Raw genomic sequence first — 26,698 nt, forward strand, 5'->3', positions numbered from 1 at the left:
AAGACCCGAAGTAGCCAGTTCGAGGCCAGTCAGGGAGCATGTGCTGTAGAAGCCCCTTACTATTGCTGCTGGAAAGCGTTTTGTTTTGCTCTCTGTTGCTATGTCTAACGTAACTCGTCCAAACTGCCGATTAGCTGGTGCTCCTGTCAATCTCCCAACGGGCTAGCGCCAGCACCTAAAACAACTTTTTTTTTTGTTTTTAAGGTGATGAAAAGTTCTGCAGAGAAACCAAGGGACTGGACAGATCTCAGGTCTTGTATGATGTTCTTAAGAGGAAATTCTAGCGGGACCGTGGTGGTGCACGCCTTTAATCCCAGCACCTTAATTCATTCATCTCTCTGCAGGCAGAAGCGGGCGGATCTCTTTGAGATCAAGATCAGCCTGGTCGACAGAGCAGCTCCAGGACAGCCAGGGCTGCACAGAGAAACCTCCAGAAAACCAAAAATAAGTAAATAAGCACATATATAAATGGGGGGGGGGGCAGATTAAATTCACCCGGAGGGTTTTAGCCCTTTGTGGGATTAAAAAAAATACCCTTATCCCATCTAGTCTCCATCCCATGAATTATCACCACAGGTTTGAAGACTACTGCTTCTGTGTTTAGGGGGGATAAGATACTGAAGAGGCCCCAGAAAAAACGAAAAGAAACCAACTAGTCGGGCGGTGGTGGCACACGCCTTTAATCCCAGCACTCGGGAAGGAAGAGGAAAGTGGATCTCTGTGAGTTCGAGGCCAACCTGGTCTACAGAGCTAGTTCGAGGACAGGCTCCAAAGCTATTTAAAAAAAAAAAAAAAACAAACAAAAAGGAACCAATTAGTACTGTGTAATTTCAGTACCAGTCAAGACATAATATTTCGATTAAGGTATTTGTTTATAATTAGTGTATGTGTTTGAGTGCCCACATGAAGATGTCAGAGGACAACTTTTGGGAGTGGGTGATAGGTACTTCCATGGCATGGGTCCCAAGGAGTGAACTCAGGTCAGCAAGTGTCTTTACCCTCTCAGACACCTTGCCAGACCAGTACCAGTCTGTTTTAAAATCATTAACCATTGATTTTTCTGAGTTAGTAATAAATGATTCAATTATAGTAAATTCATGTTAATTAGAGAAATGTAATCAATCTCATTTCTGCTCATGAGAAACTGTACAGCTTCCAAAACCATAGCAAATTACCCAGTGCCATCAGATAAAGTTCCAGGAATGGAAGAATGGCTGTGCTACCTTTGAAAAACAATACATGTGTGCATGTTTGGAGAAAAACCTAATCCACACTGAATTTCTGGTAGTGTGGCAAATGTCCTTGTACTTGACTGGTCTCACCTATGCACGAGATAAGAAGACCAACCATGGTCGCACTTCTCTTGGCTACAGCACCTTACCTGGTCCAGAGGAAATTGTCTGTAAATGAACTTCTCACTCCCCTTTGGTGAAGCAGAAGGCTGAAGATTGTCCCCTTGGCCTACCTGCTGGAAAGACCCTGGAAGAGCAAGCAATGGCTTCCACTGGGAAACAGACAAAAAGCCATCTTCAGCGTGAAGAGAAAGAGCCCAGTTCCCAAGGTGTTAGACACGAGGGATTAAGGTCTGCCCTGGAGTTGCGGTTCCCACCCTCATGTACAGGCTCCGTGCAGCGGTGCTCATTAGGACCACATGAGAAACAGGAGCTCCCTTCTGCCATCCCTAGCCAGAGAATTAAGGGACTGCTGCTTCAGGTCCCTGCGCAGAGATGCTTGTCCTGTTTCTGTCTCCTTTTTTCATCAGTGTCCTCCCGCGGCTGTTGTGTGAGGACTGAACTAGCCTGTCATTCTTCAGAGTGAAGCCAGCTGGGGGTGTAATAATGAAGAGACTCTAGGAAAATGGAAACAGATGAGCGGAGTCACCTTAACTTTAGAGTGCAGGGGAAATACTGAGACGAGAGCAGACCTATCTTGAAATTTTAAATTCTCGCCATATGAGTGACCTTTTTTCCCCCCGCAGCTACTGGTGAAGTTATCATTTTCAAAAATTCTAGTAAGTCATCTGCTGCCTTCACACATGCCAACGTTTTCTTCCGGGATCACTCACACACACACACACACACAGAGAGAGAGAGAGAGAGAGAGAGAGAGAGAGAGAGAGAGAGAGAGAGAGAGAGAGAGAGAGAGAGAGAGAGAGAGAGCGCTGTGACGACAGAGAAAGGCCAGCTTGAGGCCAGATTGGCTCATGAGGTTATGTGATGGGTTTTGGTTAGTTCAAATTTTGCAGAACCAGGGAATGGCTGTAATGGGAGTCTAAAAGCAGTCCACTGGCAGAATTCTTTCCCACTAGAAAAGGAAAACGGATCCACCAGTCTTTTTCCTTAACATTAAGGGCTTTGCTTCATTGGATGATGCCTAACAACTTAATGGAAGATAATTGTTAGACAACCAATCTAAATGTTAGCCTCATATGATTCCACTTGTATATGTCTCATCATTTTTCTTAATATTATAATTTAAATAAAATAATAATAGTTTTATTTATTGGGGGAATTGTTTGTTTAATTTTGACACAGAGCCTCACAGGAGACCCTAGACTGGAGTAGAATTCACCATGTATCCTGAAAGACCCTGAGACTGTCCTCAAACTTATGTATTAACCTCCTGAGTACTAGGGTCATTGGCATGAGTCCAGCTGTCTGTCTTTCTGCGGAAAGTTTCACCATGTGTTTCAGCATGACTACACAGCAGTCTTGAACTTGTGGATATTCTCCCTCCGCTTCAGAAGAGCTGGAATTACAAACATGTGCCACGGTGCCTAACTTGATTCTTTTGTAAGAGGGAAGTTTTCCCAAGCTATAGAATTTGTTGAAGAACCCAATTGGACTTCAAACCTGTCTTCATTAATGACATAATTCGGCCACAAGGTGGCAGCAGGTTATGTTTCGTCCGGTCCCCATTTTATTGCTTTGATGGCAAGGTATTATTCTTATTTTTGTCATCTCATACCCTGGAAAACCTGGACAACTATTTACTTATAGGGCAAATTTTAAATCTATTTTAAGATAATTTTCAAGCAATTATTGTAAGTCCATAGTAAATGTGTGTGTGGTAACCAAAACTGTTAAGGAGCTGTATTTCTTGACTCTAAAAGGTTCTTCCAGCATATTGCTGAAAGGGTTAAGGAGGCTGCAGGAATGTAGGTATCCTATTCATTTCTATATAAAAATAACTTAAAAGCATTAAGTCAACATATTATTAATTCAGGATTTGCACAAATAATCTCCACTCATAATCTCTATTTTACCTCTTACTTTATCTTCAAAAGTAATTGTGTTTTTTATCGTTTAAAGTAAATTCAACAATGCTGGACTCAGTGGTACACACCTGTAGCCCTAGAACTTCAGAGGAGGGAACAAGGAAATCACTTGAGTGCAAAGGTTCAAAGTCAGCCTCGGCAACACAGTCGGACTTACATCTCATTAAATAGTTCAGCACATGAACTCAGGACTACGGCCACTGCTAAAAGCCACCCCTCCCCTTAGAACAGTGAGGCTGATCAGTCTGGTCCCAGATTCCAGGGAAGCTGGATGAAGCCACAAGTGAGAGGTGAGCATACAGGTTACAGCAGCACTGGGACTGGATCCCACACCCCCCAAACAGAAGCTGGAAGTTCCACAACACTCTGTGCCTATCACTGTCTCCCCATCTGCCGTCACCTCTTGCCACGTGACAGCCATGGCTCTGGATCATGAGTTTATCGTTCCTTTGATTTTTCTTTTTACTTGTGTAATTTACTGTGTGATTTTCTTATATCTGAGTGTGTGCCTCAAAACAGCACACAATTTAGTTGCTTTACTGCTGTTTTGTTTGCAGAGCAGTAAGTTAACCGTCTTCACCTGCTTTTTCTCTCCCTTCCCTCACACTGGATTCTTTTTTTTTTTTTTTTTTTTTTTTTTTTTTTGGTTTTTCGAGACAGGGGTTCTCTGTGGTTTTGGAGCATATCCTGGAACTAGCTCTTGTTAGCTCGAACTCACAGAGATCCGCCTGCCTCTGCCTCCCGAGTGCTGGAATGAAAGGCGTGCGCCACCACCGCCCGGCTTCACACTTATCTCGAAACACTAAAGTCTATGTCACATTTCTCAAAGGGATGTTCTCTATTTTTATTTTTATATTTTATATTTTGGTTTTATTTCTTCTAAACAAAGAATTTTTTATCGCCTCTATTTTACAAACTTCTATTTTTTTTTTAGATTTATTTTGTGTGTATAGGTGTCTTCTGACAAACTTCCCCCTTCTCAAATTTCTTACAACATATCTTTTTTTCCTCCCTTTCCTTTCTTATGTAAGTAATTCTGCCAGTGTTCTTTTTTTGTGTGGGTCCGTGGAAAAATTCTAGGATGAGTTTAGGCTTAACAGCAGCAATGGAAGCAACTTCTGTGAACTGACTGCCCCTAAAACTTTTCATTATCACCCAATTTACACCCTTAGCAAGCAATTTCAAAAACATATCAAAACCTCTTATCTGGAGTTATTTAAAGGAACCATTTCCTCAAGCAATTACCAGCCATGAGACCTCTTGGTTTTCCGGGTTTCTCTCCTAACTAAATTTTACAAAGGCTCTCTCATTCCTTCAGGAAGAGCTCAGATAAGAATCCAACACTTTAAACAAAAGGTAACCATCACACAAGGTAATTCAAAGCCTAGGTGCTAAAACTGCAAAATTCAAGGCAGAGGCAATGTCTCCATGGGATCTCTGGCCACATAATTCTCCAATCTACCCTTTCGTGTGGGGAGTTTGTAAGATCTTATGCACAAGCCATTTGCATTTTGCACAGTTTCAACGCAGCATTTTCGGTTGCCACGCTTAGTTAAATAAGCCCCGACCTCATCGACTGTGGTTCAGCTTCAGTTACCCATTGTAATGTCTGTGACTACACAAAATGCAAGTGCTGTGGCTCCTCCATCGTCCTCAAATCACCATACAGGTAACATAGTTATGATGGGAAGAGACAAATCACATCAAGCCTTTCCATGTCTCCTGGTGACTGGTCACTGCACTTGGTATTTCAAGCACAAATGACAGAAGAGGTAGGCTAGGTTGCTTCTTTGACTTTCAGTGATCAACTAACACGGTATTTCACAAAACCATAAGAGAGAATTAGCTGAAAAAGTTGAATTTACAGAAGAAATGAAAATGCTACAAAGGCAAATTGTGTGGAATTATAAGATTTGAAAATATCAACAGCAAAGGAAAGATAAGGAGTATACTTGCACAAAACAGTAATATAATACATATAATATATAATGTAATGAAAGTGAATGATAAGCATAAAAATTAATCATGCTAACTGCCAGAAGTCCAACAGGGCACCCACCCACGAACCCCCTCACTTTCTCAATGCCAATGTCCCCCATTCCCAATCTCCCCACCCATCCTCATCACAATGTCCCAACCCTCAACTCAGGCAGAGATCCCCTGCTTGATCATAGGCCACACCTGCCACCAAAAGTTCAGCACACAACTTGGTTGGAAACCCCCAGCTCAACCACAAGCCACACTGGCCAGAAGACCAGAGGGAAAACAGAAGCCAAGGAACAAAATACCCTTTCAACAAAGACAAACTCAGAAATCGGCATCTAAACCAATGTTTTAGGGTTTCTATTCCTGGGAAGAGACATCATGACCATGGCAATTCTTAAAAAGGAAAACATTTAATTGAGGTGTTGGTTTACAGTTTCAGAGGTTTAGTCCACTATCATCATGGCAGGGGGCATGGTGGCTGGGAGTATGGTAGTGTGCAAGGAGATATGGAGCTGGAGAGGACGCTGAGAGGTCTACATCTTGCACAGGCAGCAGAGTGTGAACTGTCTCACTGGGTGGTATCCTGAGGATATAGGAGACCTGAAAGCCTACCTTCACAGAGACACACTTCCTCCATCAAGACCACACCTACTCCAACCAGGCCACCCCTCTCATTAGTACCACTCCCTTTGGGGGCCATTTTCTTTCAAACCACCATAACTTATAGTCATCCCAACCTCAGATGCCTACTAAACACCAGCATAAATTACAACAACATCCAAGATAATATGCCAACACCCAAGTCTAGCTACCGTACTACAGCAGCCCTGGATATTCCAACTAAACCGAAACACAAGACTTTAAAACCAAACTTATGAAGATGATAAGAGGTCCTTAAACAGGAAGTGAATAAATCACTTAAAGAAATAGAGGGAAAAGCTGTGCAGTAGTTGTACATGCCTTAATCCCAGTATTCAGAAGGCAGAGGCAGGTAGATCTTTTTGAGTTTGTGGTCAGCCTGGTCTACAAAGGGAATTCCAAGACAGCCAGGGTGGTTACACAGAAAAGTCCTGTCTGGAAGAAATAAAGTTATAAGAGCCAGTTAGGGACAAGACTAAGCTAAAGGCCAAACCTTCATAATTAATAAGATGTATCTGTGTCGTTATTGGCACATAATTAATAAGATGTGTCTGTGTCGTTACTGGCAGTAGCAATGAGAAAGTACTACTACAAGGGAGTCAATGGCTGACACTGCCTGGATGTCTAACTAGTGGTGAGACAGCCCAGAGATCTACAGAGCAAGTTCCAGAACAGCCAAGTTTAGACAGTGAGGGAAACCATCGAAAACAGAAAGCTGATGAATATATAATTGAATGAGGGGGCCATGTTCCAGTCCCAGAAAACAGCAGACCTTGGCAGTTTTCGGCCACGTGATTCTGGCTTTAGAGTCAAAGATAGAGGGACGGGATGATGGAGAGGTGATGTGGGAGTGTCATATGTCAATCTGTTGATTTCATTGGCTAAGCAATAAAGGAACTGCCTTGGCCCATCTCATTGGTTAGAAGATAGGTGGTAGGAGTAGACAGAACAGAACGCTGGGAGGAAGAGGAAGTGAGCTCAGACTCCACAGCGCTCCTCTCGGGAGCAGACGTCCGCCATGCTCCCGGCTCCTGGGCAGACACACGCGATGAAGCTCTGAAGCTCCAACCCAGGATGGACTTAGGCTAGAATCTTCCCGGTAAGACCGGTGCTACACAGATGATAAGAAATGGGCTAGTCCAGGTGCGAGAGTTAGCCTAGAAGAGGCTAGATAGAGATGGGTCAAGCAGTGTTTAAAAGAATACAGTGTCTGTGTAATTATTTCGGGGCATAAGCTAGCCGAGCCGAGCAGGCGGCTGGGGTTTTTGGGGATGTAGCCCCGCCGCCGCTCCCCCTATTACTACAGAGAGGCCATTGTGTGAAGCTGTGAAGGTGAAGCCTGGACTGCCTTGAAGACTCCAAGATGTTGAAGATGCCAGAGTCATGCTGAGGAAAGCTGCTAACAGGGAGTGGAACCAGCCAAAGAGAAATAAGCTTAAAGGAGTTGTATATCTGAAGAATGTTTTGACCCCAGGCATGGAGATGGAGAATCTGGAGTTTACCTACCTTTTTTTTAGTCTTTCTTTGGTTCAGTATTTCCTCACTATCCTCCCTTTCCTCCTATTGGAATATTAATGTTCATCCTGTGCCATTATATGAAGTATGTGATATGTTTTCTGATTGTTGATTTTATAGGAGATTACAGTTAAGAGATTTCATGAATCTAAGAAAAGAACTTTGGACTTTTAGACATTGTGAAGACTGTGATAGACTAGGAGTGCTTTTAAAATTGGACTAAATCGATTTTGCATTATAATGTGGCTTCAAGCCTATGGGGGCCAGGTGGTTTGAATAGGTATGGGCTCCCATAGACTCATATGCTTGAACACTTGGCCCATGGGGAATGACACTATTAGGAGCTGCGGCCTTTTTGGAGGAAGCGTGTCCCTGTGGGGGCGGGCTCTGAAGTCTCGTATGCTCAAGTTCCATCCAGCATGGCTCACAGTCTCCGCTGCTGCCTGTGTTTGAAGATGTAGAACTTTGAGCGACTTCTCTAGCGCCATCTCCCTGCACGTTACCCATCTTGCCCCAGTTAAGTATTTTCCCTTGTAAGAGTTGCCATAGTCATGGTGTCTCTTTACAACAACAAAACCCTAATTAAGAAAAAAAAACTTTAGTTTTATGGTTGTTTTCAATTTCTCCCACATAATGGTTATCAAGGGAACAAAGGTTTTAGTGTCAACACAAAACCAGAGATCTTACCTTAAAGAGAAAAGAAAGTTTGTCAGGGAGATAAGCTGAGTGACCTGGCCTAAGAACTTGGGCTCAAATTGCCCCAAATACTGTGTTTACGTATGGTAATGATTTCATAATATATAGTTACAGAATACAACAAAGCATGGATTGTCTTAGTTACTTTCCCTGGTGTGGTGACATACCCCAATAAAAACCAAGTTGAAGAAGAAACAGTTTGTTTTTGCTCACAGTTCAAGAACTGTAATGAATCATAGTGTGGAAATTCTGACATCAGCAACTTCAGGCAGCTATGGAGCTTGTGGGAGCCTGGCCATATTTATGGGGCCCAGGCCACACTTCTGCCATGACAGGCTTGATAGAGACTAGCCAAGAGAGTAGGTCTGAGTTTTCATTTGCTGGCAAGCATCACCTGATTTCTGGAAAAGCCTTAAGCTGATACAACTCAGGTAAAGGCCAGCATCTAAGAGTAAGTACCTGACATTCTGAAAATCCTAAACATTGGATAAGATTAAATGTGATAGCCAGATGTCCTTGAACCCAGAATGGACCAAAGCCTTTCCACCAAAACACTCCTAGACAAATGTCAGTCAATCAAGGTCTTGAGCCCTGAAAACTCCCCACCCTCACCTCTACTATGATAAAAACCCTACCCTGCCTGGGCTGGACCCTTTCCATTCAAGGAGGGTTAAGCCCAGGTTTGAATGCATAAAACTCTTAGCTTTTGCATACAGATTAGGACTCCTTGGTGGTCTTTGCGGGACTCCACGAATAGAACATAACAGCAGCCTGCCATCTTCAGTCAAGAAACACACTAATGAGAGCTGTGCCCTGTTCACTTTCCCTTCTTACATTGTCCAGGATCTCTGTCCATATTGGCAGAGCTTCTCTGTTCAACCAATTAAGACACTCCCCTCAAGAATGCCCAGAGGCCAGTATTCCAGAGGACCCTAGATCTGTGAAGCTCACAAAACTAACCTGTATATAAATCAAGGCACTGATCAAATGTATTTCTGGAAACATTGGGTAAGAAGATTACAATAAAGGGGTGGATCTCTACTGTATTTGAAATTACCTAACGCGAGTGAGAGAGAGAACTGAAGATGGCGTGTCCAGGTTTTAAAGGCCACCTAGCGCATGTGCTCAGGGGGATGACGTGGCTGCATCATATGCAGCTGACGGAGCTTATACATGTGCAAAGGGCTCACACAGCTGCGTCATATGTAGATGATGCAACCATGCCACATGTGGGTCTTGCCTAAGGGCTTGTCAGTACATGCATGGTCCTAAGACCCAGAAGGGTCAGCCATATTGTGGCTGAAATCATAACATTCCACCCTTTTGTTTATTATAAAAATTTGGGGAGTTTGGGGTCTTTAATGGGTGGGAATAGGGCATCTTAAAGTCTCTCATGATGGCTTCCTGTTGATTCTGTGGGTGTCGTTAGGTCTCTTGACACTGCTTTTTGCTGAGTTTGTGGGTGTCGGAGAGTTGAGATGCTTAACCATGTCCTGGGGTGCCTGATTACTTTTGAGGTTTTTTTTTATGGGCTCAGTGTAACTGGCTGGCAGCTTGGACCTCTAAAAATGCAGGAAAGGCAGAAAATTATGTCTGGAAAAATTTTAGATCCTGGTGATTAAGGGAGACGAGTCCCAAGATGAATGATAGAGGGTTTTTTGTGAGGGGTGGAGGAGGGAATTTCCCAGGGGTTCCCAAGACCAGGAATGATAAGGAAAGAATTAAATGATACTTATTCTGGGTGAGTCTGGTCCATTTAGATAGGTCCATTTGGCTCCCTGGAGCTTATGAAAAAATGTTTTAAAAGAAATAGATTTTAGACATATTAACAGCTTATGATTACGATGGTATAGTATTAGAAGAGAAGATGGTGGGGAGGAGGAAGGAAAAGAAGGGGGAATTATTAGAAAAGGGAATTATTATACCCCTCAATGTTTTACCTGAAGCACATCTTAAGGTACTTGTTCTCTTTGGCATCACAATATTACCTTAACATCCAGGAGACACTGCTGCAGTCAGTGATAAACCTGTTATGTTAAAGTCTGTTTTGTGAGTTTTTGGGGTCTGGGGCTGTGAATGTCCCCAATCTCATTATTGTTTCTTACCACCTGGACTTTTGGCAATCCTTGTACCTCTGGCTCTATGTTTAATGATGGTCCCTGTAATAACAGCTGAGTGGTTAACTGGAAATTTAAGTATGACATTGGAGATATAGAGAAGTTGGTAAAGCAGCTAAGAGGAAGAGGGACAGTATATGAAGTTTTTGGCACAGGAGAGTTGAGTACAGTGAGGAAACTTATTTCTGGATCTGGAGAAAAAGTGGCTGATCTTGGTGTCCTCTGGAACTTAAGGGAGTAGGGTCTTGTTTGAGTTACCATATATGAGGGGGTATCTTGAGTTGGAAGAGTGAAAGGTGAGACAGTAAATCCAATGAGAGAGTCCCTCAAGCTTGGCAGCTGTGGGAGTTACAAGAATTACATTAAAGGGATCCTGCCATAGCCTGCCCTATGAGTTTCTTCACATAAAAAGGAGCTGCCATCTGTGTACCAGGTATAAGTGACCTGGGACAGTTTGCCCTCCTGTATATGTGAGGGGATGGGCAGTAGGTCTCCTAAGGTTTCTATGCAGGAATGAGATGGGGAATAAGGTTGAGGTAGGAGATTTGAGATATTAAGGGGTGGACAGATTGGAAAGTGAGTGTGGCATCTTCTACTAGTGCCAACTGGAGGTCCAAAAGAAAAGAAAAGAAAAGAAAAAATCTGAGGCAGGTTGCCCAATTATGTTTTTAGCTAAGGGAAGCAATCCAGAGATGAATGTCAGTGAAGGGCTCAACTATAGCCATGAAGGCCATGGTTGAGGTTGGTCCTCCATTTCTAGAAACACCAGAAGATTGCTGGGAATTCAATGGTCAATTCCTTTGGTTCAGAGAAATGGTTAAGCTGACCAGAATGGGGAAAGTCACCAATTGAAACCGGTGGTGTGTGTAGAGGTTGCGCTCAGGCAGATGGAACACATAATACCCGGTTTCAGGTCCCAACCCTGGGAGAAGGGAGGGAGAGCCTCCTGAATCTCACGGCATCAGTGGAATTACCTGGCATGTGTGAGAAGAAAACACAGAACTTGCAACAAACCCGCTTAGGAGTTTATTGGGGGGGGGGTACATGCCTGGTGAGGTTGGTGTACAGAGAGAGGGAGCTGAAGATGGTGCATCCAGCTTTTAAAGGCCACCTAGCCCATGCACACAGAGGGATGACATGGCTGTGTCATACGCAGATGACACAGCTCATGATTGCACACAAGGGCTCAGGCAGATGCATTGTATGTATATGATGCAACCATGCCACACGTGGGTCACGCCTGAGGACTTCTCCGCACATGCATGGCCCTGGAAGCCGGAAGTGTCGGCCATATTGTGTCTGAAATGGTAACAATATTAAATAACATTATTAGCTTTTAGATTAGTAGAAGCTAGGGGTGTGCTAGTATATCATAAAAGAAGTATGTGATAGTCACCAGAAGGGAATGATATGCTGCTGGGGGATCTAAAGATAGTCCAGGATAGCTTGGCTATGGATATACAGCATTTCAATTCTCCACAAAGTTCAAATTAGTCAATCAATGTTATAGAATCATTAGCATAAATGCAGCTTTCCCCCTAAGAACTTCAGTTTACATTCATTTTGAAAAAAAATTCTAGAAGGCATGGAACAATCCTTAGTTTTCTGATCAATGATTAGAGGTGGCTTTGCATGGCTTAAACAAAGCCTTTCAGAATTCCATGTTACCATAAAATGTGATAAATGCTATATTTAAGAAAACGTTTACCGTTCCCAAACTTGAATCCCAATTTCATGGTTATTAAACACTGTGTTCTAAATTTTCTTCCTTTAATAACTTGGAAACCTTCCTCCATTTTCCTGCTGAACCCATTTGCTGTTGAAAATTCTGAAGACATCTAATACCTGTTTCCTGGTATTTAATCTGTCAGTCTTTTGAAATTATTCTTTCATGTTCTTAAATTTTACAACTTGTGGTGGTTCATTTCTGGAATCGTCTCGGCAGGATGTTTTAATAAAGGATTATATAAATTACGTTGTCCCGGGGCATGTCTACAAGACGTTTTTCTAATTGGGTAATGAAGGTGGGAAGACCCACCCTAAGTGTGAGCGGCACCACCATTTCATGGGCTGGGCCCTGATCTGAATGTAGAATAGAAAAGAGCAAACTTACCAGGACTGCACCCTGAGAGTGCATGAGCCAGAGGAACAAGTTCTTCCTGTATGGGTGCAGACCTGGTTTGTTTCAAAGCAGTGAAAGCAGGTAAGTATCCTCCCAGTTTTGTGTGCCTTGTTTCCCCACAATGATGCCTGGTTACTTTCACCCCAAGCAGTTGGCTTTCTCCCATGTGCATAAGTCAATTAAAAACTGCTTAGTTCACTGTGACTGGCATTCCTCTGTCTTCAGTTTCTCCCAAGATTGTTCTCCCTCCATGAAATAAACAGTCATTGCTACTTTACCAGGAACTGAGAAGCAATCACAGCCCACCCATCTCCACATTGCCCTGTCTTAGTTGCTTCCCATCCTCCCAAACTCTGCTGCTCTTATGTCTGCCTTGGCCACTCTACTAATGTTGCTCCACTCACTTTTCAATGCCTGCAGTCTTCACCCAACATGCCAGTGAGAAATGACTGCAGCGCATCACAACTCACCTCGGAGATGCAGGTGGGACTAAGGATGTTCAAATGGGAGATTATTCTGGGTAATCCTGGTAGGGCCTAATATAATCATAAAAGTCTTTGTATAGAAAAGCAAGCATGTCCAAGGGGAAAGAAGGTCCAATGAGGACAGAAGAAGGGAAAGAAAGATTATGTAATGTGGAACCCAGGCCAACAAATGTGGGCAACCTATAGAACCTGGGAATGCAAGGAAATAGGCTCTGCCAACACCTTGGGTTTAGTCTGTAGATCTTATTTTGGAATTCTGACCCCAATAATTATGAGAAAATTGTAACTAACAGGCACAGATGTGCAAGAAATCAAAATGGCAGTGAAAATAAATGCACTGTGACTCTGTCACCTGGTAACTTTTGGAAGTTAGTTCTCTCCTTTCACCACCTAGGTTCCAGAGATTGCACTCAGGCTGTTAGGCTTAGTAGAACGTGCCTTAGGCTGAGCCATCTTGACAGCCTCTTTCACACAAACTTGAACTTAATTTTTTTTAATGATTTATTTAACATTATTTTATGTGCATTGGTGTAGAGGTGTCAGATCTTGTGGAACTGCATTTTCCGACAGTTGTGAGCTGCCATGTGGGTGCTGGGAATTGAACGCAGGTCCTCTGGAAGAGCAGTCAGTGCTCTTAACCACTGAGCCATCTCTCCAGCCCCGAACTTCATTTTTTGGAGGGGGCAAAGTAGATTCCTTTCATCTGGTGACTTTTCAATCTTGGAAAGATAACTTTTAGCCATGGACCAAAGTAGATTAAAGTAAGTATGGAATAGGAACACTTCCATTAAATTTATAAAAATCTCTCTGTCTGTAAAATGTCTTAGAAAATCTGGCAGTTATCGCTGTGTAAGTTAAAGGATACAGGACAATGTGACAGGGTGGAGACTGCATTAGACACTGATGAGACTCAGAGACATCCTCCCATTGACTTTGCAAAACATGATGTAAATTATGTGGTTTCTCTCTCTCTCTCTCTCTCTCTCTCTCTCTCTCTCTCTCTCTCTTCCTTCTTCTCCTCCACCTCCCTCACATTCTATTTATTTATTTTTTTGATGTAGCGGCGTAAATAAATGCAGGCAGATAGTAAAGAATATATACAGCTTTAATGGCCAAATAAACTTACAGAACCGAGGTTCCCGCGTAGCACAGGAAGCAGGAAAAGGGACGAGCAGCCTCCCGCATGCCTGATTTATCAGTATACATTTGCCCGAGGCAAACCCGCCCCCTAAAGGGGCTGGCTGAACCCTACATCTCCCCCTTTTGTCTAAATAAGACAGAACTAAACCAAATATAACTATAAACAATAATAACAAATGATAAATATAACAAACAATATTGGGAAAAAAAGTTTTGCTAGACATTCTATCTCAAGGAGTCTAAATAATATAGAGTCACTACAGTTAAATAATCTTCAACTCCATCAAAGATCTGAGAAGGGAATAAATATTCCTTAACAAATGAGAGATATCCAAAATGTGCAACAAATGACAGAGACCTGGACAATCACCCAAAGTCTCGTTTGCAATGTTGAGTCAACCAACTTTGGCTAAGGCCTAACATAACTGACATACCATTATCAAACGCAAGGAACTTTCTTAGAATTATCCTACCCTGTCTTGGCAAGATAAGACAATCCTGTTTCATATCTTAGTCAGTAGTTGAGGTATGGGCTTTTCTTAACCCAGTTCTGCCAAGAAGACAAGCTCCCAGTGGAGTGTCTTTGGTGCTCAACGTTCCCTCGGGAGTAGAGTGACGTTGCCTGGAGTAATTGTGTCTCATTGGCATAGAATTCTAGGTTAGATTAAAGGCCATTTTCTACAGCTCTTCAAAGAGGCTGAAGATTATACTATCTATACTAAATATAATCTCTCTGTATCTAAAAGACCTGATTAACCTAAAAATAAATATGACAAACATATAATTCTCAATACCTATCTAATTTGAAAACTAAGAGAATAAACAACTGTGCAATATATGAAGACAATGATCTTCACCTGTAAACAATGTCATTACATATCAAATGTAAACAATGTTATTACATAAATAGTATCAGAGGTAGAAATGTACATTATGATATGGTAGATGTATCAATACAATGTAAGCATACTCTTATGCAAAAATAGAGATAGGAACACTCACATTCAATATTCAATATATCAATATACAAGAAACAGTACCAATATAATTTTCTAAAAACAGTAAGTCACAAATACCAATCATCCCATCAAACCAGTTAATCCCCCCCCTTTTTTTTAATATACCCCTAATTCCATACAATATCTCCCCATCCCTTCAACCCTAAACCAACCACTAAAAGATGTCCCTAACCCTGTGGGCAAACTCTGTTGGGAGAGGGGACGTCGTCCTCTTAGATTGCTTCTAGCTGACATGGGGGCGATGTTCTTCTTAGGGGCCCCTGTGAAAGCAAATGATGGTAAAATTCCCAAATTAACCTTTGACCTAAGAAAATTATAACTAGTCTCTGAGCGTTTTGAGAAGGTCCGGCCAGAGTGTTGTCAAAAATGTGCATCATTCGAAATTGTCTCATGCAGTTGGTACCAAAAAACAGGTCTAATATTAGCGCTTAAAAAAATATTCATGACGTCATAAAAACCAGATTGAGTTGATGATGTGGGGCCCCATCTTCATCCTGGAAACTTCAAAGATTACTGTAGGAAAATTTGTTGTTTGTTATGGGAAATTTAAACATTAACAACAAGGACATATACTGACATATAAAGAAAGACACAGATATAAGGAAAGGCAAAGAAAGTTTATCAAATACAAAATTATTCTTATTCTGTCCCATTTCATGGCTCCTGACCTGAGACAGAAACTCTGAAATATCTCTTATCAACAGGCTTGGAATTGCAGAGGGACTAAGCCATAGTCCAACTCCAAAACCAGCTCTACACATTTATAAAGAAGTGTTCAATAAAACATATAAATATTTGTAAAAATATCAATACTTACAGAATGTATAGAATTTTATTGTTGATCCTTAGTGGGTCGTAACTATTTTCCATCCATCAGTAATTAAATATTCAGGGTCCCTTAAATTCTTTGAAGATGAGTATTTTCCTGTGGAGATAAGAAAAGAACCCTGCCCCCAACCTATCTGTAATCCTTACCATCAGTATGCTCGCCATCCTTGTGAAAGAATTGTTATTTATCTTTTCCAAGTGACTTCTCTTCTTCAAACCAAACCTTTATTAATTTTGACGGTATCCATAATTTTTCCTCACCTGTGGAGATAAGAGCAAAACCCCTTCCCCAACGCAGCACATCTCCTGACTTCCATTGTGAGGTCAGCACATCCTTGAAATAAACTGGTTGATTTAGTTCAGCAGACTTTTCCATTATCCAATGTCTTTTTGCTGCTGTCATTCCTTTTTCATTAGCATTAAGAAAATTCAAGGTTAACAAAGCATTATGTAACCTATTTCTGGGGGTGTTTTCCACCCCTTTCTGTTTGTTCAACATATCCTTTATAGTTCGATTTGATCTTTCTATGACTGCTTGTCCTGTAGGATTGTATGGTATACCTGTAACATGCTTGATATTGTAATAATCAAAAAAAGCATTTCATTTTCCTAGAGACATAAGCAGGACCATTATCTGTCTTTATTTGTGTAGGTATACCCATGATAGCCATGACTTCTAATAAATGAGTGATTACTGAATCAGCTTTTTCTGAACTTAAAGCAGTTGCCCACTGAAAGCCTGAATAATTGTCAATGGTGTGATGAACATACTTCAATTTGCCAAATTCTGCAAAGTGGAACACATCCATCTGCCAGATTTCATTCCTATGGGTGCCCTTCGGATTAGCCCCTGCTGGCAGTGGCGTTTGGTTATAGAAAGAGCAAGTAGGGCATTTCTTTACAATCTCCTTAGCTTGTTGCCATGTAATAGAAAACTCTTTCTTCAAACCTTTGCTATTAACATGATGTTTTTTTAATGAAATTCAGAGGCTTGTAGCACACTACCAATCAATAATTGATCAATTTCTGCATTACCTTGTGCTAGAGGACCTGGCAGATCCGTATGGGATCAGATGTGTGTTATGTACATAGGGCAAAGCCTGTTCCTGATCAAATCTTGAACCTGGATAAAAAATGAGGTTAGTTCTGTATCATCAGGTATAAATTCAGCAGTTTCGATATGTAAAATAACTCTTTCTGCGTATTGTGAATCAGTAACTATATTAATAGGTTCTTTAAAATCTCTTAGTACCATAAGAATGGCATATAATTCTGCCTTCTGGACAGAATCATAAGGGCTTTGTTCCACCTTACCCAAGTCTTCTGATTTGTAACCTGCCTTCCCTGATTTATTGGCATCAGTATAGAATGTACGGGCTCCAGTTATTGGAGCATCACGGACAATTCGAGGAAGGATCCAAGAAGTTCTCTTTATGAAGTTAAGCCGCTTGCTTTTTGGATAGTTGTTATTAATGTCTCCCAAAAAATTAGCACAAGCTCTTTGCCATGGTTCATTATCTTCCAATAATTTCTTTAGTTCATCAGCAGTGAAAGGCACTATAATTTCTGCTGGGTCTATACCTGCTAGTTGATGAAGTCTCAGCTTGCCTTTTATAATTAACTCAGAGACTTTTTCCACATAAGTTTTCAGTTTCTTACTTGGTTTATGTGGTAAAGATCCATTCCAAGATAATATCATCTCTCTGCATTAAAATTCCTGTAGGAGAAATTTTTGATGGTAATATGATGAGAATACAATCGAGCTCTGGATTCACTCTGTCCACATGTGCCTGTTGTAATTTCTCCTCAATCATTGCCAGTTCCTTTTCTGCTTCAGCTGTTAATTCTCTGGGACTGTTTAAATCTTTATCACCATCCAAGGTTTTGTTCAAATGAATTATTAGATCAGGTGTTATCCCAATAGCTGGTTGTAGACTGGAAATGTCTCCTAACAGTCTTTGAAAGTCATTAAGAGTCCGTAGGCGATCTCTCCGAATTTGTGCCTTTTGTGTCTTAATTTTTTGCAAACCTATTCTATAACCTAAATAATTAACAGAATCGCCCCTTCTGAATCTTTTCAGGAGCAATTTGCAATCCCCATTTGGGTAAAAGTATCTGTATTTCTTTCAGTCTGTTCAAGGTATCTATGTTTGAATCAGATAAGAAAATGTCATCCATGTAATGATATATTATCGATTTGAGAAATTTGTTGCATATCATTTGCAATGGTTGATTCACAAAATATTGGCACAAGGAGGGGCTATTTAACATACCCTGGGGGAGGACGGCCCAGTGGTACCTCCTCGAAGGTTGAGAATTATTATAAGTAGGCACTGTGAAGGCAAATTTTTCTCTATCTTCTTTTTGTAAAGGTATAGTGAAAAACCAATCCTTTAAATCAATAACTACTAGAGGCCATCCTTTTGGTAATAAAGAGGGCAGAGGGATTCCAGATTGCAGAGGGCCCATAGGTTGAATAACCTTGTTTATAGCTCTGAGATCTGTCACCATTCTCCCATTTACCTGATTTTTTCTTAACCACAAATACAGGAGAATTCCAAGGGCTGGTAGATTCTTCTATATGTCTAGCATCTAATTGCTCTTTTACCAGCTATTCTAAAGCCTGTAGCTTTTCCTCAGCTAAAGGCCATTGCTTTGTCCATATTGGTTTCTCAGTCAACCATTTTAGAGGCAAGGCTGTTGGTATCTCTGAAGGGACATCAATTGCTTGTTCTTGCACAGCCCGAATGGCCGGTTTTCTCCGTTTGTAATATCTTTTGATATTATTCTCAGGAATACAGGCTCTAGAAGTAGCAGGAATGTTAATTTCGGTATTCCATTGTTGTAATAGGTCACGACCCCATAAATTCATTGCGATATTGGCTACATATAGCTTTAATTTTCCTATTTGTCCCTCTGGCCCTATGCATTCAACCCATCTCGTGCTCTGCCTTACTCGAGATAGGGTTCCAATTCCCAGGAGCTGAACATTTACATTCTGAAGAGGCCAATACGGATGCCAAGATTCTGGGGTAATGATACTTACATCATCACCTGTGTCCAGCAGGCCAGTAATAAAAATGCCATTTACACACACTCTCAGCTTAGGTCTTTGATCATTTATAGAAGTTTGCCAAAACACACGTAACTCATCTTTCTGATCACTATTGCTTGTAACAGTAGATATGTGGCTTCCCAATTGTCCTGGCGAGGCACGTTCTCTGCAGAAACTGGAAATGACTGAACCATGTTTGCCATTGGGGCCTGTGAGGCCCCCCCTCTCACGTTTCCCGTCTGTATCAGGTTGCCTTGACTATCTCTTGTAGACCTGCATTCATTTGTCCAGTGTCTGCCTTTTCCACATGTTCTACATAAACCTGAAGGCTGAGTCCTCCTATTTCTGTTATTTCTAGAAGATGCATTATTATTATTTCTGAAAATCCGTTGTTTACAATTCCTTTTCATATGACCCATTTTGCCACAATTAAAACATTTGGTATTCTGGTGTCTCCTTTTACCATTGGAAATTGCTTCTTCTACCCATGCTTCAGTGCCATAGTCAAATGTGTCAACATTCAGTGTATGCAAGACCCATTCTTCCAAGGGTGCGGATCTGAACTTTAAAGGCCCCAAGATATTTTTGCATTCCACATTTGCATTTTCGTAAGCCAAAGACTCAATCATTATACGTCTTGCTTCTGGGTCAGATATCCCTATTTGTACAGCCTTAGTTAGTCTTTGTAAAAAGTCACCAAAGGGTTCTCTCTGACCCTGTTTAACTCTAACAAATGATTCCATTCTCTGTCCTGGGTCTTGTACCCTGTCCCAAGCCCTTAAGGCTGCTGTAGTACACATGGAGAGTGTGTTTTCATCCAAGATAGCTTGGTCCTGAGGGTCGGAAAAGAGCCCTTCACCTAGAATTTTATCTAGGGAAATGTCAATTCCCTTCGCCTTTTCCTGCTATTCTAAAAGTCTAGCCTATTGCCTGAATAAGCATTTCCATTTCAATTGCAGTCCACTCTCAAGTACCGCAGAACTCAGCTGGAGCCAGTCCGAGGGGTTTGCTCTGCTTGTTGTGGCCCAAGATTTTATCATCTCTTTAACAAAAGAGGCATGCATCCCAAAAGTCATGACAGCCTGTTTAATTTCTTTGAGATCATTCATACGGACAGGCTCCCATGTATTTTCCTTGATGACCCTAGGGTTTCTGGAACCAATCACCTTCTCTGTTGTTATTACTGGAAAGGCAGGTAGAGCTGTAGGTAGAGCTTTGTGGAAATTGTCCCGGAGGGATTTATCCACAGATGTAGTTAAAATTTGCCTTTCTACCCTTTGCTCTTCTTCATCAGAATTTAGAAATTCCTCAATCTTTTCAATTCTATTCACCATTGCCTTCTGCAATGTCTGAATCTCCTGTCCAGAATTATGTTCCAAAGCCTTCATTGAGGATTCTAAAGTATGAAGTTTGTCCATTAGAGATAACTTGTCATCTTTGGACATAATTTTTATGGCATAAACCGTGCCTTCTTGTATTGACAATCTTTCCGTCAATCTGTCATAAGCTTTAGACAAAATCCGATTGTCACATTCAGCAGTTTTGATTCTCTCAGTTAATGTTTCAGTTCCTACAGAAAGGGACTGCTGGAACTTACGATCCAAATCAGCTGTTCCTTCTTCCATAGTAATGAATTTCTCCTTAACATCAGCCTGTACCTTTTCTAAATTTTGCTCAGTTAACCGAGTCATGTTAAACAAAGATCTGTTTTCTTCCTGGAGAACTTCAAACTGATTCTTGAGAAGATTATTTTCATTCTCAATAGTTTTTAAACGTTCAACCTCTGCCTTAAGAGACTTTATCATATTTCTATTGTCAAATCATATAGTAACAAGGAAAACTACGAATTCCCAGAAATATCCATAGATGTGGGGTGATAGACACCTCTTGTAAAATCTCCCACATGGTACACTCAAAAAGGCTGTTAAAATCTAAAACAGTCACGTTCTCAGACATTTTATTTATAAAAGAAAAAATTCTTTTACCTGCAATGACCGGTTCCTGCCAGTAGTGGCAAAAGAGTCCACTTAAGTCCACGTGGCCTAAGTCTGAAATAAATGACTCAAAAACAAAAATTGGAGCAGACACCAGCCTAATAAATAGCAATTGGGCCGGAAAGGGAACAGAGAAAAAGCCGCCAAAGTGAACAAATCAAAGGGACGCCAGCATGTTTGAGCCGGCTCACAGGGCAGCCATCACGTGACCCGAGCACCGGTGGAGGTGGGAGGGGAACAGAGACTGATCACGCTGTTACAGAGGCGCTTGTGCCACTGTCGGGCAGGGCGGGGCACACAGACTTGGCCGATTCCAAACCTCCGGGGAGTGCTAATTCTCCCTTCCCGTTTGACTTTGTAGCAGGCACCAGGAAAAATCGAGTCGCTCAGAATCTCAGCTGCTTCTGCAGCCGTAGTCGGACCGGCAAGGCACAGTGCTGAAAGGGTACAGCCTGCGCGCCCAACGAGACCTCTGGGGGGAGGTGCCCCTGGGAGCGGTTGCCCCCAGGAGCCTCCGATTTGGGGTGGGTATCCGCAAAGCCTCACGGGGCGCCAAATGTAGCGGTGTAAATAAATGCAGGCAGATAGTAAAGAATATATACAGCTTTAACGGCCAAATAAACTTACAGAACCGAGGTTCCTGCGTAGCACAGGAAGCAGGAAAAGGGACGAGCAGCCTCCCTCGCGCCCGATTTATCAGTATACATTCGCCCGAGGCAAACCCGCCCCCTAAAGGGGCTGGCTTAACCCTACATTTTGAGATTTATGACACAGAAATATCTTTTAGTTAATTAGAATAGAAATATTTTTAAATTAAGTCAAATTTAGCTTTCCTATGAAATCACAAAGGCATAAAGTATTCATTATAAAAACGTGAATTCACAAGATGTATGTGAAAAGTAGTTCATTTGCCATTCATCATGATGAATTTTATGCAAATCTAATATAAAATGCAGGCAGATTTTCTCTGTGTCCTGCTGGTCACTTCCAAATAGCCACACAGAGAATTAATATTAATTATAAATGTACAGCCAGTAGCCCAGGCTTGTTACTAGCTAATTATTAATTTTTTAAAAAAATAGCCCATAGTTTTAAATTAACCCACATTTTTTATCTACCCTATGCCATGTGACTGTAACTTCTGTCAACACAACATGTTTATCTTGCTTCTCTCTGCATCTCTCGACACTCCAGAGTCTCCATTCTTCTTCTTTCCAGCATCCTCTGCTTTCTGTTGCCCTGCCCAATCTCTTCCTGCCCAGCTATAGGCCAATTGGTTATTTTATTAAACCAATCAGAAGGTGCCTTGGCAAAGACACCTCTTCACGGTGTACAAAAAAGTTATCCTATAACATTAAAAGTTAAAATTATCAAAACTTATGCACATAGATACCTGAAGACTATACACATGGTGCCACTTTCAGTAGCAAGCATGATGAGCAAATGTAGATATGTGTATGAGATCTTATAATTAAGTGTGGTAGGTAACTTAGTAGCATAACATCACAGCTAGGTCCTGATACTCCTGCAGAGAAGTCTAAAATTGTACCTAGTTATTGAGGCAGATGGGCACCTCACCCTGAATTGTTAGAGTCTGCAGTGTCCAGAAATATATTGTACATCTAAGTGTTGTTTAAATGCTTACTAAGGATTTGAGTCAATTATCAGGTGCTGAAAAGAAACAAGATATAAAATACATTTAAATATCTAAATGGAATTTAAATTGATTTAAAAACTGAAATTGTCATTTTGTATATAAAATTGGTTTATAAATAGAAAAGCAAATATATCAAGCTCAAGAAAAGATATGATTTACTCCAACATTAATATACTGACTACTAATTTTTTATGTTGAGGTAGGCAAGAAATTAGGAACTGTGAAAGAGACAGACTCTCAAGGCAGCAGCTTAGAACCTCAATCTATTTTCCACTAAGTGTTGGAAAATTCCCAATCTGTTTGGACCCTTTTCCAAGTATGTCTATTCCCATGAGTGATCAAAAAATCAGACAGCCCAGGGCAGCTTGTAGCTGACCCACGGTGAACTGAGAAGAGTAAATGCTATCAGGAATTTCCTCCTATCTAAAGCACACATTCAAGTTTCAGGCTGCACACTAACCCTTAGGTGACCACAGAGTTATAACCAACAATGCCAGAATGTGACTAATTGTTTCTTCCTCTGCTGGCTCAAGAATTTGGAGTGGTTTCACCCCAGTCCAGGGTTTGCGTAATCCCGGAGAGAGCAGTTTTCACACCCACTTCTAAAACTACAACCATTTCAAAGTCTTCGACCAGCATGCCTTTGTTCTTTTCTGCTTTGCTTGGCCCTGTCCCTCCTTGCAAAGTCCAATGTCTTCCTCGGACTCTAGTTTCATTAAAAGTTTCCTAACCTTCCTTTTGGTCTCCTTTGGTTCTTTCTGAAAAGTGCCATAAGGGAGGCATCGTGAAGGCAAACACCTCACCCAAAGACTCAGGTGTTTCTCCGGTTCCTAAGTAAAAAAATCCACATGCCTGAAAATAGTCCTGCAAAACACAAAAACCATCCACACCAAAAGGAAGACAACAAAACAAACCATTGTCATACCCAAATTGTTAGAACAATAAGTGAGAAATCAAAATCACCTTTTTAAAGATGTGATAACATGCGCTGTGTTTAATTAAGCTGTCTGTGGGGTGTGTGTGACGTGCATATGGAGGTCAGAGGACAACTCTCAGGAGAGAGATCTCCCCTTCACTATGTGAAAAGCCATAGTCATTGGAAGCAAAGCATCCTCATCTGTTGAGTTGGTGAAGACTTGACTCCTGCCTTTCCCAGCAGCCTACGTAGCACCTTTTAGCACTGTGAAATCCAGCCAGCAAGAGTAAGTTTCCAGCTCGGATCCAAATTCTTTTCTCTGTGTTTTACAATCAAAGTGTGTGGTACCTTCAGCAATATGGTCGTACCATCTAATTCTGGAAGACAATCAAGAGGAAAGAGTCCATATTTTAATGTTTTAAATTAGCTTACAAAATACTGAACTTCCTTTGACACTTTCATACACGTGCGTCATTACACTTGTCATACTCAGGCCTTGTTAACCTTTTGTGTCAGTATTCATCCCTCCAACTGGGTTTCTCTCTTTCCCCGTGCATCACACTTACCTGATAATGTCTTACGTGTAATTTCAAAGATCTAGAGTCTTTATATAAATGCAACATGACTATCTTTCTTTCCCCCATAACCTCTATTATTACTTCGCCCTCCCTCTAGTCTCCCTCTTCCCTCTAAAGAGTTCCCTTTCTACTTTGATGTCATAAATGTAGATTCCACATATAACAGAAAGCAAACAGTATTTGTCTTCCTTACTCTAGCTTATTTTTTTTAGCATAATGATTTCTATTTCTATCCACTTTTAACTGTATAGTTCCAGTCTCTATTCAGACCATATACCTGGTACACAAATATTGGTCAATATTGAAAACTAAAATTTCATTTATCCACACCATCACTCTCCCTCTGCTCACACTTCCATTCTTTATGAAGATAAGGAAGTTAGGGCTTTGGGAAATGAAAAAAGAAGCAAGATGTTGCAGATGTACCTCCCTGGACAATCAGACAGAACCAAGATTGCTGGTCCTCCTCAAGTCTCTGACATACAGGATGCTATTTGGTGCAGTAGGACCCCGAGAAGCAGCGCAATTAGAAAAGGGGAAAGGCAGCACTCATCAAAGCTTCCTGACCCTCTCCTGTAAAACCATATCTTTGTGGTATCGAGACAGTAGGGGTGACTCTGGTTTTATAGTGGAATTCACAGTGTGTAGTCTCGTTCTGTAATCTGAAGCCATTGGAAGTACTTTTTGTGGGGAGAGAAGAATCTCCTCTCTGGAATCACAGGGGAGCAGTTACTATTTTAAATGGCATAGTATTTTAAGACTGTCTCCACTAGACGTCAGCTGTTTATGATATTCATAATTTGGACCTTCTCAGATATTGTACCAAACTGAAGAGAATATTCCACAGGGGGTAGTGGGATTCACTTTAACAAGTATTTCAATACTGGACCTGGGTTGAAATTTTAGGCTCGGCTCCCTTTTCTCTTGAAAAATTAAAGATTAATATTAATGATAGAATATTTAAGATTTAGCAAGGAGAACACCTCTAAACCAAATATTAATGTTTTCACAAATTTAAGTGATAGAAACTTAATCCCCAGTGCAAGAGCAGTAAGAGGCAGGACACTTAAGAGATGGTTAAACTCGGGGTTCTTTATGGAGAAAACACACTGTAGGGTGGTGTGCTGGTTGCTTTTTTCACCTTGACACAAGCCTTCTGAGAGAAGGAAACTGCAATTGGGAAAATCACGCACCAGAATGGCCTGTGGACAAATCTATAGGGAATTTGATTTATTAATGATTGATGTGGGAGAGCCCAGCCCTACTGTGGGCAGTGCCCTTCTTGGGCAGGTTGTCCTGGGTTATGAGAGCAGACTGAACAAGCCATGGAAAGCAAGCAGTGTTCCTCCATGGCCCCTGCTCCAGTTTCTGCCTTGAGTTCCCACTCTGACTTTCCTTGAGGATGAACCATAACCTACAAGGTGAAATAAATTCTGTTCTCCCCAAGTTCTTTTTGGTCAGTATTTTGGCACAGCAATACAGAACTAGAACGTGTGAGTTTCTGATAAAGAACGAGTTTGCTCCAGCCCTACCTTTCCCCTCGGCTTTCCGTCATGAGCTAACACAGCCAGAAGACCATGGCCAGATGCAGGTCTTTCATGTTAGACTTCCCAGCCTCCAGAACTGGAAGAAAGAAATCTCTACTCTCTATAAATTGTTGACTCCCCAGTGTCCTGCTAGAACAATACAAAAAGTACCAACTGGAATTCATCTGGGGAACTGAGGATTTCACCTACATGAGGGATCACAAGAAACAGGAGATTTTTGAGATATATTGGATTTTTTTTAAAAAAGAAGGCAACTGTGAGAGAGACATATGGTGAAGAGAAAGCGAGGAGGGAACAGAACATTGCATCATCTGTGTGGGTGTCTTGTGGTAAGATCCACCCATCAAGGAGGCTGAGTAAGAGGCACACAGAAGGAGAAGTGAGCTCAAATCTCCACACAGTGTGCAGCCTCCTTGATGGGTGTCAGTTCCAATGGTTCTGCTGTTATTCAGCCATCAGGTCCAGCTCAGCTCAGATTCCAAACCTTTGCTAATTCTAAGAGTCTATTTTCTCTGTCATTGCTCCAACATCACTATGGTAACAGTAATGGCACAGACTGTGAGGCCCTTAGCGGAACTAAAGCACATTCTGTGGACCAAGGAGAACATCAGATGTGCTCGTGATACATGGACGTGTGATCATAATTGCTTCCTGCTGGCCAGACTGGAGAAATGACAAGTGACTTTCTTTCTGAGCTCCATTCGGCTTCACATACAGCCAAACAATTGCTTTCTGTGCAAAGAACTGTGGCAGAAACGCTGAGGTTTGTCTCCTTGCAGAGACGATATGCTGCATATATTCTTTGAAAGGAAGGAAACAATACGTTAGAATTTAGGGAAGAAGAATTCGCTTTTAATCAACCGTCTCCTAGCAAAGGCGTCAAGCTTTTCTGCTATATTTAAACACTTAAAAGAAGGTCCAGAAGACACCTATTATCTTCCCTTCGTGAAGAAAGATACCCAGGCATTAAGCAACTTGCTAAACCAGAAATCCAAATTAGCAGCCAGGGGCTCTTCTCTGTCGCCTTTCTCTCCTAAGCCTATTAAGACTGCCTACTCACTACCATCTACCTGTCTGTCTCCATTTCCCTCTAGCTTCTTCTCAACAGGACTTAAGGTGACTTTGAG

General features: G+C 41.5%; 1 protein-coding gene and 1 long non-coding RNA gene across 2 annotated transcripts in view; both read left to right on the forward strand.

The window, feature by feature from the left end:
- Aldob (aldolase, fructose-bisphosphate B) overlaps nt 1-26,698 on the forward strand; it is a 150,153-nt gene that overhangs the window by 50,733 nt on the left and 72,722 nt on the right. The window lies entirely within an intron of this gene.
- Nucleotides 51-761, forward strand: LOC142847348 (uncharacterized). The gene is made up of 3 exons (XR_012910149.1): nt 51-251; nt 345-448; nt 577-761. It is a non-coding gene; the product is annotated as an uncharacterized LOC142847348 (long non-coding RNA).

This window comes from Microtus pennsylvanicus, chromosome 3 (assembly GCF_037038515.1).
Source record: "Microtus pennsylvanicus isolate mMicPen1 chromosome 3, mMicPen1.hap1, whole genome shotgun sequence".
NCBI classification, from domain to species: Eukaryota; Metazoa; Chordata; class Mammalia; order Rodentia; family Cricetidae; genus Microtus; species Microtus pennsylvanicus.